The 13228-nt window shown below is 41.6% G+C and overlaps 1 long non-coding RNA gene across 5 annotated transcripts in view; it reads right to left on the reverse strand.

The window, feature by feature from the left end:
* Positions 1-4945: 4945 nt before the first annotated feature.
* The window catches only part of LOC139075574 (uncharacterized), a 32464-nt gene continuing 24181 nt past the window's right edge, over positions 4946-13228 (reverse strand). For 3 of the 5 annotated variants that reach the window (XR_011526113.1, XR_011526112.1, XR_011526114.1), the window contains 3 exons: positions 8045-8133; positions 5991-6041; positions 4946-5835 (listed from right to left, as the gene is read on the reverse strand). This is a non-coding gene — a long non-coding RNA (uncharacterized lncRNA). Of the gene's footprint in view, positions 5836-5990; positions 6042-8044; positions 8134-9023; positions 9230-13228 lie in introns of all 5 variants that reach the window. The other 2 variants (XR_011526110.1, XR_011526111.1) reach the window with 1 other exon arrangement.

Consider the following 13228-nt stretch of genomic DNA (forward strand, 5'->3'; position numbering starts at 1 on the left):
GAGCCCAGTTCCAAGCAGGGAGTGGCGAAGAGCCTGAAGTCTGAGGACAAAGAGGGAGGCGCCAGAAAGTCAAAGCATCAGAGACTCAGATATGTGGTCCCTGGGCTCAGTGATCCAATGGCCGCTACTTCCCTGGAGAGGGAAGAGAGACTGAGCGTGACTGGGGTGCAGGAGGCTAAAGAGAGCCCTCTCCAAACCAGCAAGGCCAGGCCCTGGAGGCGAGGCCTCAGGCCTCAGGTCTTGAGTGACCTTGAGCTCCCGGTGTCCTGGGAAAAGGCCTCTCCTGCAACTCCTAGAGCTCCCCTTTCCTGGAGCAAAGGGCAGATCCCCTCTCCTAGGGTACTTGCTGACTTCAGCATTATCTGAACATAAAGGGGCACTTCAGCTGGAACAAGTCTGGAATTTAGGCCTGACCAGCAGGTGGTCAGGAAGGTGAACTAACCTTTTTTAATACGGTACAGGCCTAGGAAAACAGGACCCTTCACTCGGCCCTGAGCACTTGGTGATTCCATTATTCCCTTGATCAGCAGTATCCTGGAGCTGGAAGAGCCCCAGCTAATAAATACAGAAGTAATAAAAGAACGTTAAAAAGTCACTAATACTCCAAATGAAATAATGGTCCTAGGTAACAATCATCAACGGATGCTAAAATCACCAGGTGAAAGGTTAATGGGGAACTTCGTCAGCTGACACTACCTAAACTCACTGATTGATCTTGGCATCATTAAAAGTGAACCACCAGATATTATATGCCTCATAGTAATAGTACCACCCTACGAGGTACTGGTGCCTAAAAATATTGATCTTGAACCTAATCAAGGCCCTAAATATAACTACCAGTTTACAGGAAATACAGAGGATAGAGGAACACATTGCCTGACTCCACGAGAAAGCAATCAGACAAATAGAGAACACAAGACATTACACAGAACAAATGACCTGATCCCTCCTCATATCAGTGGTGAAGGTGGACTGTTTCCAAACAAAAAAGACCAAGAGACACGACCAGACCATATGTGTGCTTTAAAAAAACCAACCATAAAAAAGATGTCTGAGATAATTAAGAAATTTGAATATGGATTGAGTTTAGATGATACTGAGGAATTGTTAATTTTGTGAGGTAAATAATGACTGTGGAATGTAAAAAAGTATTATCAGTTAGAGATACAACCTGAAATGTCTCAGGTGAAATGACAAGCTATCTAACATTTGCTTTAAAATACACTAGCAGGAAAAAAGGGAGGGATATATGAAACAAGACTGGCAAAATGTTGATAATTATTGAAGCTAGGTGATGAATACATGGAGGATTTTTTAATTCTAATTTTGAGTATGTTTAGATATTTTCATAATTAAAAAAATACACACACACACACACACACACACACACTCTGTGGTGCCCTTGACTCCTGGGCAGATCTCAGTTCATATTACATAATGTAAAATTCAGCTTCAGTCTGGGGTCTGGGGAGAACAGTTGACTTACACAGAAGAGGCAAGTAATGCCCCTGTGGAAGTTTGGGAGACTCTTCCTTCAAATATTTTGGCCTTGAAAAGACAATTGAAAACAATGAGATGTGACTACACACCTATTAGAAAGGCCAAAATCCAGAACACTGACAAGACCAAATGCTGACAAGGATGGGGACAACAGGAACCCTCATTCACTGCTGGTGGGAATGCAAAATGGTACAGCTACTCTGTACAATACTGTAACAACGGATACCTGTCATTATATGTCTGCCCCAAACCACCGAATGTACAACACCAAGAATGAACCCTAATGGAAACTATGGCCTCTGGATAAAGTCTATTTAAAAAAAAACGGCCATTGAAATGAGCTTCTAAAAGATATTCTACAGTCTCCAAAATGGACGGAATACTACTATGTGAGAAAAATCTCAAAGGCTGCTTCTTGGCTGAGCGGGGGACTGGCTACTAACTAAGACAAAATAACGAGCATCTCCCACAGACACATATGCAAGGACACTTTCACGGCACACATCAACAAGCCAGAACATGAGGAACAAACGAACATGTGCGCTGACACATCCACATAGGCACACACAGATTACCCACATGTAAACTGACCCTAGCACAGATGCTAGCACAACTATGGGGACATGCACCAATGTCCAAAACACGCACAGGGCGTGAGAACACACCCGCTTCCCAGACAGTGCTGAAATATAAATCCCAAAACAAACACATGAATTTAGTAGCACTGAACATTAATGCACGGCTATAAGGAGGAAAAAGGCTTTGGAAATGAAAACAAAACTCTCAAACATCCACCCTAGGACTCCTGGAATATCTCTATTAACTTGAGGGTAAGTTAAAGCTATGTCTCAAAAAAAGTGTCAAAAGAAAAAAGATAGCATTGACTTTCTTGTGCTTAATTCTTCTCACACCACTCATTCCCTCTAGGAGACTTTATCTTAACTAAAGCCTCAGTCAGTGACTACATACCTCTCTCCTAAGCCGCAGACCTGTATGTTCACCCGCTTACTGAACATTTCCTCTCAGATGTTGTGTTGTAGTTATGGCCCAGGCTAAGCTTCTCTCTCTCTCATATCACAATTCAGAGGTAGGTGGCCAGGGCAAGTTAGATGGCACTGCCGGCCTCAACATGTGCTTTTCATCTCTGGGCCCAAGGTGGCTACTTCTGTCCTAACTATCTTTCAGCCACTGGAAAGGAGAAAAAAGTCAGGAGAGTTCATGCCCCATCCTTTTAAAAGCAAAATACACATCACTTCTTCTCACATCCCATTGGTTAGAGTTTGATCACATGGCACTTTCTGCAAGGGAAGCTGGGAAGCAAAGTCTTTAGCTGAGTGGCCATGTGTCAGCTAAAACTATCCTTACAAAAGGGCAGAAAAGGACTGGGGGATAATCGGACATCAGCTATATCCCTCAGATCCCTCAAACTCAATATAAATAAAAGTAAACTCATCATCTTCTTGGCCTCCTGTCCCACAACTGTGCCTCCTCCAACCCCCAGCTTGACAAATGACCCACCGTTTACCCAGACACCCAAGTAGGTTTGCCAGATTAAATACAGGATTCCCAGTTAAATTTGAATTTCGGATAAACAGGGAATCCTTTTTTAGTATCAATATGTTCCAAATACCGCATGTATTTTTATTTGCTAAACCTAGCAACCCTATACCCAAGGCAGAAGCCTTGGAGGCATCCTGAATTCCTCTTTCTTTTCCCATTTTCAATTGCCTTCCAAGTCCTGCTCATTCTTTTCAATAATATTTCTCATTCTGTCTCCTCCTCTCCATCTTCACGGCGACTTCCCTGGTTCAGGCCATCACTCTGTCTCAAAGACTCCTATAACTGCCTCCGGCTTGGCCTTCCTGTTTCCAGTCTTGCCTTTTCTAATTTATGCTACGCACAGCAGGTAAACTGGTCTTTCTAAAAGGCAAACCTGATCACATCACTCCCCTACTTAAAATCCTTCCACTGCTCCCCGTGGCTTTCAGGATAAACTTCAGACTGATTTTCCAGGCTGACAAAACCCTTGATCATTTGGTTTCTCTCTCTCTCCCTCTCTAGTGCCATCCCTCCCAGGCTCTAACCCATCACCTATGCCCCAGCCACATTAAGCCTCTGGGAGCCTTATAAGAGTACCACACAATCCCTTTTCATGGTATATCTCCTCTGTATAGGAAGAGCTTTTCTTTCCTACCACCATCCACACACCCACCCTACTCTTCTCCTTTGCCTGACTAAATCCTACTCATTCTGAAAAACCCAGCTTAAACGTCACTTTCTCCAAGAAGCCTTCCTAACTTATTGTTTTAAGCATATATTTTGCTCTCACAGCCCTTGACACACTGTATTGTAATAGTTGACTTATCTTTATGTTTCCCCAACTACATTTTAAATTCCTTCAGGGCAAGGACTATGTCTTATTTATCTTTCTACACTCAGCAACACATACAGTCATGAGCACTAGGCAACAATTAATAAATGTTTACTGGATGAATGATGGTTCTTTGGCTTAAAATGTCCCCACCCCCCTCCCTGGCTGGTCCAACATGCCTCAGTTGGACATCCCCCTCTATTTCTAGATGTGGACCTTTCTGCACCCGTCTTAAGCCTGTTGTATCTTTATCCTCACTGAAACTCGGGGCTTTGATTTCCACGACTCAACCATGATGAAAAAGCTTCTTGTCCACTCCATTACGCTCCTACCTAAAGAATGTTAGAATAAAGAAATGACACCTTACCGAATGAGGCCCTAGCCAGTTCCCCTCCCAAGCTGAGTTTCAGATCATGATTCCAGCTGACATCAGGCAGCTGTTAGATGAGAGTTTTTCGCCTGCCCTCCCAACCCCCACGATTTGCCCCCAGCCCTCCTTCACCCCCTGGGGAACAACTTCTCTTTTTTTTTGTTTTGGGCCTCGGCAGTGTTTAGCAGGAGCAGGCAGCCATGCCTTGTTTGAGCTGTGATCTAACACCAGCTGACAGGTGGGTTTCGGGGGTGTCTCTGGGGCCGTGGCCTGTTTAGTGGATTTACCACTCTAAACTCAATTACAGGAGACTTTCACGCTCCACAGGCAATTCTAGGCCCTTTTCGATAAAAACTCTGGTGAGTAAATAAGTCATGATGCTGATAGGGGCCTGCCATTTAATATTCATTGAAGTACACATGTTTGGAAATTGGAAGCAGAGTTTAATCCATTTTCATATTTATATCAACATGCAGCTTTAAAAAAGATCCCTCCTTTTCTCTAGAAATCTTGGCAATTTTTTGTTTGGAAAGATAAAGGTAATCTGGACATAAATTTTATTTTTTTAAAAAATAGAAATAGCTGAAGTTATAATTACTAAAGTGTGAGCTTCAGATCTGTTAATTTTCAACTCAGAACTAATTCGTGCATTACATTTCAACTCCTGGGAGAAGCACGTAACAGACAAATCAAAGCCAGCGCTGTTTCTGGCAGCTAGATTTTTGGATTTAATTTTGCTGTGGGAGCTCAGTGAAAAGGAGAGGTCAGCAACACGGTAAATCTTAGCCCTGAGATCTTACAACTTGGGGGACTATTTCATAGCCATCCCAAGTAATGCAAAAGCACTCCTTTTTAAATAAAGCTAAGACACACAAAATAACAAGTGTTCACGCTCACCAATAAAAGTGACAGGGCTGCTCATTGAGGGAGACCTGAAGCCTGGGTGGAAAGAGTTAACACAGCAAAGGGTGTGTGGCATTGTTGTGTTGGCCCCTCCACTCCAATTTTTTTTTTTTTAATGTGGATGAATGTTTAAGTATGGTGCCGTGGTTGAAGGCATCTCTTTTAATAATGCAACACTCGGCTTCCTGAGGGGACAGCAGTTGATTTGGAAACTGAATATGGTGCACTCTAAATTCTCCTCCCCGAGGAAGACTGACTAACTGATAAGTGCCATGAGCTAGCATGGGGACTCATTCTGTCAAATCAACTTGCCGGAAAGGCCCCATGCGGAATCTTCTCCAGTCTCCGGGAGCTAATGTGAGCAGACACTTGTGACATTAGACAGTGCAGCAGGCCTGGCATGAAGGAAAAGTTCACCCTCCGCCGACAAGGTGGTCTTTAGATGACAAGGATAAAGAAATCAGTGCAAATTTGTTAATGTAACAACTTGGAAAAGTGTGCTTTAAAAAAAAAAAGCCACTCTATGGGGAGAAAGGATCAAAAGAAAAAGAAGGCAAGAGCAGTCCTTGAAGCTCCCTCTGGACTTTCCGCACCTTTTGGGCCATTGACTTTTCTCCTGGGCCTTCTTCTAGGCTGGTCTTCCATTAAGTGAGGAGTCCCGAACTTTGTCATTCCACAGGCCCCTGCTCCACTTGAAACCAAATAAAGTGAAAGAAGAGTAAAAAAAGGAAAACCACGGAATAGAAAAGAAAGAAAATGCTGGAGCCTTTTCCTTACTGGAGTAAAGAACATCTTTCCTATTTGAGATGGGTGATCACCTGACAGTTTCTAAGTGAGAATTCTTACCTGTCTGATCTCGATACATTAGTTCTGGAGGAAAACTGAAGCGATTATTACCTGAGAAGAGATATGGTGAAAAGAGGATGTTACCCCTGTGTCTGACACAAAATATGAGTAGATGTCTATACCTGGATCAAGTATTTTAAGAATTAAACAGCCCTATGGGGAGAAAATGTAGTTATTAATATCAGATAGACCAATTTGATTACATTGAGTATCTGATTCAGAGAGGTGGTTTCGCCAGGTTTTCCCCCCTTGGTAGGAGGGTCAATTTAATCAAAATGCGAATTTGGTATAGCACACTTAGTCCATATTCAAATTAGAAAAAGGTATGACATATCGTTGAGTATGACGTGCTGAATCAGCTCTTCCATGGCAGCTGTGAGAGCACAGGCTCTGCATAGAGACACCTTGAGTTACTAGTTGGTAATCGTGGGGAAAGCTGTTTAATAAAAACATTTCCCTCCAAAGGTTATTCTCAAAATATCTGCCTCTGTGTCTGGGCTCTACTAAGTGCTGCATAAATTTGGCCAGGATTATTATTTAAATAAACCTAAATGGCTTTCAACTGGTTCTTAGTGATTCTAACTAAAAGGAAGGGTTCTGTGGTCAGATAAGTTCAGAAATCAGGTTTAACACAATTAAACATTTTTTAAACCATAGTATTTCTCAGAGCCTTCGTTATGCAAAATATATTATGAAGATCCAAGGAAGAATTTACCTTCAAATATTTGACCATATAAACCTTTTTCAGAGTCAATGCTGTTCCTCAAATGAAGGAACAACAGTATTCCCAACCTCTGCTTCAGAAGTTAAAGACATTTTTGAGTCATGGTGCCCGAACCACTAGGACAGTAGTTTGAAGCATGGTTAATTGGTTACCATATAGGCCTCATAGGTCCCAAAATACTCCCTTCTTAAAACAGTGTTCTGTAAAGTGGGATTGGCAGGAGGCAGAATTGTATATGGTTAAAACCCAGACACTGGAGTTGGACAGACTCAAGTTTAAATCTGTCAAGAAAGTTATTTAATAGCTCTAAGTCTCAGTCTCAGCCGTAAAATGGGGGTAATAGTGATATTTACCTCCTAGGCTTGCTGTATGAATTAAATAAGGTAATTCCTGGCTCTGTTAGCTATTACTGATGTGTATGTCCCAACAGAGGGGCTCATATTTGTAAAAAAATAATGAATTAGTCATTCTGTTCTCAACTCTACTCATTCAGAGCTCTTGGTGCCTCTCAGATTGCAGCAGAGAAAGCCCTGGAATGGGAATCAGTGTCTGTGCATTTCAGAGCATACTTCACGCTTATCTGAGTAGTTGATGGACATATATGACATATCTACCGAGATTACCACACCTTCCTGTGCTCAGTTTCCCTTCCATGAAAAACAATAGCACACTTTTCCTAATTGTCTCAGGTTAGTGTTAGAATCAGAAATGCTCACGTACACATGATTGTCTTAAACTATAAAGGCCTATAGCTTCTTCAAAAATAATTTATTGACTGCTAACTATCGTCCAGGAAATCTACTAGGTCTTACATGCATTACCTCATTTTAATCCTCATTATGAGGTGAGTATTATTATACCTGTTTTAGAGATGAGGAAACCGAGGTTCAGGGAGGCTAGGTACTGCTAATTTCCCCCATGGTCTCACAGTTAATAATACCATAGCTAATGGTAGAGCCAAGAATCAACTCCAGGTCTGTCTGACTCTAAAGGTCTTAGAAGCACTGTGCTTTAAAAAATGATACCATTAAAAATATTTTAAGTTCAAGGTTAGCATTGGCCACATACAATTAATCTCTCTACCAGGATCTACAGACATTTGATATTGCAAAAATCCTTAACTTGGACAGCATCCACCACTTAAATGCATGAAGATGAAGCATTGTGTAGAAAACAGAAGGATCAACACAGGATCCAGTCTCTTAACTGGATAATTATGTATGGACACTGGCTAATTGATTAACTTTCCCTGTGACCTATGTATATTTGCGATGATTATTACTATTACTAGCATACATTTGAGGGCACCAATTGGAGAAAATCCAGTCACCTGTCCTAATGACCTCTGCCTCCTGATAGTTCCTGGATGGCAAATTGACGTGCAAGCAGGCAGCTTCATGGACTGAAGTAGAGCAAGGTCTGTCAGAGAGGGAAAATCCATATTAATGATATGCTATAAAACACTTTTTGTTAGTTACATATATTCCTTTACTTTCATTTCCCAAGAATAGCTCAGCTGTCAAAGCATTTCTAAGATTTCCGTAGATTCGGCAAATACTGTGCGATCGAATTATTGCTCTGAGAGAAGCTACAATTAAAACACATTAATCATTGTAACAAAGGATCCTTATTGAGGCTGACAAAAATGGTGAAATCTGATGAATAATTAGTCTGGTTAATCTTTTAAAAGTGAATTAAACTGCTAACAAGTTAAATCACTGTGATTTTCAAAATAAGCCTCCAGGGTGAGCAGAGAATGGGAATGTTATCATCATTTTAAAAAGATATTTTCTTCCACTTTCTCATCTCTGGGCTTGCACTGCAGGCTCTGAGTTAGAACAGTGGGGCAGTGAGGACCAGCTGGGGAGAACAAGACTGGGCAAGGTGTGAGGGCATGTTCTTTGCTTTTCCCCCCAATGATTTCTCAATATTTCTGAGAGAGTCATACAGTGGATGGAAGAGGAACCATCAATGACCTTTATTTTCTGTTGTTTGCTTGTGTGTGTGTGTTTCTTTTTTTTTTTTTTTGAGGAAGATTAGCCCTGAGCTAACATCTACCACCAATCCTCTCCTTTTTGCTGAGGAAGACTGGCCCTGAGCTAACATCTGTGCCCATCTTCCTCTACTTTATATGTGGGATGCCTGCCACAGCATGGCTTGACAAGTGGTGCATAGGTCCCACCCTGGATCTGAACTGGGGAACCCTGGGCCACCAAAGCAGAATGTGCAAACTTAACTGCTGCGCCACCAGGCCAGCCTCCATGCATGACCTTTAAATCTGATCCAGAACTAACACGCAGCCCGCTTACCAGCCATTCTCAATGACCTCAAGTGAATCCATCATGTAGTTCTGATTTCTTTCCCACTGTAAGCCAACCATCCATGACAATGGGGTCTCTCTTATATAATTTCCACTTTTGACCTTCTCTCCAGTCAGATGGTTTATTCTTCCAGACAACATCTCTCTTCTTTGCATTTCTATTACCATGAAAGATTTGCCATACTCTGAAATAAACTGAGATGGGCAAATATGAACTAATAAATTATGAGAAATAGACAGAAAGGGAAAATGATCATTTGGACTACAGTCTTCACATTGGCTGAGCCTCTACAACTTTTGGGAGTTTAAGTGGATACTGTGATGCATGGTCCAGACCCCTTCAGGAAGGAAGGATTATTCCCCCAGCTGCTGGAAGTGCTGCTGGAATTTGACCCTCACCTGTCAGCCTTGAGTGAAGAAAACTGCCCCCTCAAGGTCACACTTCCATCCAGGGGTAACTGGCATCCAATTACTGATCAATGTGAGGATATGAAGACCAGCTCAACTTGGGACAGCTCTGAGGGGTCATCCTGGTGCCAGCATTCCCTGTGGGGTTGGCTAAGGCCTTTGTTGGGATAGCATCACAGCCAAATTTCTCCCTTACCCAAAGCTAATTTCTTCTCCACCCTTCTACAGGTATAAACCACAGGAGCACTCCTCAATAAATAAACTGAGTCCTAAACTCCATCTCGGAATCTGCTTCCTGGCAGCCCCAAACTATAACAGAAGTGATCTCACTTGTGAGGTGGAGGTCTCTGACTATTGATCCCACAAAAGCACCTGGGAAAAATTAATCAGCAAAGCTCCCAACTCAGCTGGTGGAGAAACTGCTGCTGCCTCCTAGCCCCATATCACTCCCACAGCAGGTGTATTCCTGCCAACAGAGGATGCCACAGGAGACATCAAGAATCACTTAAAAAAGAGAGAGAGACCATTGCTATCACAGATGAAAGGCTTATAGCTTTAAAAAGTAGGTGGATCTTAAGCAAATTATTTTAGGCTAGTTACTTAGCCTTTGTGAGGTTGCTTCCTCATCTGCAAAATGGGAAGGAACAACCAGCCTCAGAAACTTGTTGTTTAAGTGAGATGATATACGTCGGCTGCCTGACCCCAAGTTCCTCCAAGGTTTATTTCTCTTCTACAACCTCCATACTCCTTATCCTGTTTTCCAGATTCCAGGAAAATCACTGCTTTTCTTTTTTTCTGATTGATTTCATCCACCCCAGGGGTGTTTTGGGGATTCCGTTTCAGATTGAGGGTGTCTTCTAGGGTGTTCAGCCACCCATCTTCAGTCCATTTAGTCTCTCTCTAGATAGCTGGTCTCATCAATCAGATGTCCATACATGTTAGTTCCAGCGGGGGCCAGGGGAGCCTCACTGTAATCCCCTGGGAACTGACAACCTTTCCATTCAGAAAATATAGTGGACAACTCAACAATGCTGAAGTGTGATTATTTTCAGTTTAACTCTGGGCTCTTCTTGTTTCCACGTGGGGCAGCCATTTCTCCCTACTAAACTGTAAATTCTGTAGGGTCAGGTAGCATACCATCTCTTGTACCCCACAGGATCTAGCCTGCAGGGAAGTTTTTTTTTTTTTTTTTTTTTGCCTAATTACTTGGGGTCTTGACAAAGAAACTGCTAACAGAATAGGCAATACTCGGAAAAACTAATATGTGCTGAGATCTCCCAATCACGCTGTGGCAATTGCCAAGCCACTTTAAATACTCTTTAATCTCCTAGGGATTAAATGTTTAATCTCCCCTTGCCTCAGGTCATCGTGAGAGAAAGCCGAATTTACAATGTTCTTGCCATGAATCGGGTGCCTGTCCTTATCTTAGGCTGGAACCTAGAAAATCTTAACAAAACTGTAAAGTATCAAGGGAAAGTTTGAGGATCAGGCTAACATTGGGCCTCAGAGAAAAGTGAAGTGGAATTGAGGTCATTTGGCCTAGGATAAGGAAACTTCTGTTCAATCCCTTTCAATGCAAAAAATCTTCTGTGAGGAAACTGCTCAACTCTTCTTTGACTTCCAATAGGAACAAATAAGACTGAAGCAGGAAGGACTTTGGCTAGGATTTCTAAAGACCACTGAAATCCTTAGAGAGATTAAATCAGACGACCGTGTGTGTGTGTGTGTGTGTGTTCTATTTTTTATTTTCAAGATTGCTTTTAAATATTATTTTGTTTTCTAGCCATGTGACATACTTACACAATTTCAAAGTCAAATCCACAAAACAACGTATATTCAAAGATTTCTAACAATCCCTGATCCCCCTGTTCTATTCTTTCCCTCTCCCATAAGAGGCATTTTTATGTTTTTACCTTGTTTTGGACTATATTCCTTTTTAAAAATCTTTCTTCCATCATTCATTTTTGTGCTTATTCTTTTCTTTTTTGCAAGTTTAGATTTTTATTCTTTTTACTTATTCCTTACAGTGGTTCTCAGTCAAGGGGAGAGGCTTTTGAAAATATGGGGAGTGGGAGGGCATTTTTGGTTGTCACAATGAATAGTAAGCCATAATGGCCTTTGGTGGGCAGGGGTCAGGGACGTTAACCTCCTGCATTGAGCAGAACAGTCTGACAAAGAACCGCCCTGCTCAAAATTCTAATAGCGCCCCATTAAAAGAATTGTTACCATGCCTGACTTCCATACATTTTCATAGCCTATACTACAGGTACATAGCCTGTGCTGCTACTTTTATAGAAAACAAGAGGCTATACTCCATGATTTGATAAACTGGAAATGCTTCTCCCACTTCTCTCATCTTCATTGATTTCATTTTCAAGGTCATGTCCTGTGACCTTGTTGCCTTTGATTCTCTGTAAACGTATGTGATGCGAAAGCCAGGTGTAGGTCAAAAGTTGTTGTAGAAGCCAAACCCAAAGGGCACTTTTGGGATGTCTCATCTTGGCTTCTTTGGGACATGTGATACTTAGGAGAATCTCTTCCCTTGTGTTCTGTAGCCATCCACTCCTGGTTCTCCTGCTCGATCTCTTCCTCGTTTTGAGTGTTTTAGATCACTGGTTTATTACAGAAGGATATAACTCAGGAATAGCCAAATAGAAGAGGTGCATAGGGCAAGGGATGCGGAAAGGACACAGAGCTTCCATGCCTTTTCTAAGGGCACCACTCTCCCAAATCTCCACGTATTCACCAACCCAGAAGCTCCATCCTTACTCTCTTTGGTGTTTTCCTAATTTGGTCTTCATTTCTGAAATAAGTCTTTCCCTTTATTTCTAATCTTTTCTGGGTCTATCAGCCCATCTCCAATTTTTTCTAATTCTAAGTTGTCATTCTTTTATATCTTCTCTTGTTTTCTTAATTTCCCTAGCTTGTTTGAAATATTACGATATACTTTTCATCTGTTTTGTGAACATACTTTTGTAAGTGGTTTTAATTTGGAGATGAAAATACTTCCTTGACGCCCCTGCTTCAGTGACCTTCATCCTCGCTCCTCTCTATACACCTCCACCTACGACTCTCCTTAGGAACTGATTCTCTGCATCCCATCCCTCCCTATTCCTCCAGGATCTTGCTCCACCAATTGCTCTCTCTTCTCTTCTCTCCCTCTCGACTGGAACTTTGCCTTCAGCATATAAACATGTTTGTATTTATCCTCTCTTTAAAAATTAAGACAAACTTCCTCCTTCCCATCTTATATCCCATTAGCCACCTTCTTCTCTAATTTTTTTCTTAGCCAAGCTTTTGCAAGGCCTGTCTCCACTGCTTCATTTCCCAGTCCCTCGTCAGCCCATGCCATCTAGCCCGTGTCTACTTACCTCTGCTGAAACTCTCACCAAAGTCCCCACTGACTTCTTTATTGCTAAATCCAATGACTATTTTTTCAGTTTTTATCTTTATGTGACCTCTTTCTTTCTTTTTTTTTTTTTGAGTCATTCAAGACTGGTTTATTGGTCTTCATAATTAAAGAACTTTGTAAAAGATGATTTTTTTTGTGTGACAAAATTGAAAGATTTACAAGACAATGATATTAGTATTTGCATACATATGGAAAAATGGTATAAGAGGAAACAGAGATAAAAAACTTAACATACAATATATAATTTTATTCTTTTTAGGTAAATATGGAGATGCAGAGTTTCTGATATGCACCATCTTGGCATCGTGTCTAACATGTTATGTGACCTCTTTCTAATCTCAGACACCACTGGCCACTCTCTGTTTTTTGAAATG

The sequence above is a fragment of the Equus przewalskii genome, chromosome 14 (assembly GCF_037783145.1).
Source record: "Equus przewalskii isolate Varuska chromosome 14, EquPr2, whole genome shotgun sequence".
Lineage (NCBI taxonomy): Eukaryota > Metazoa > Chordata > Mammalia > Perissodactyla > Equidae > Equus > Equus przewalskii.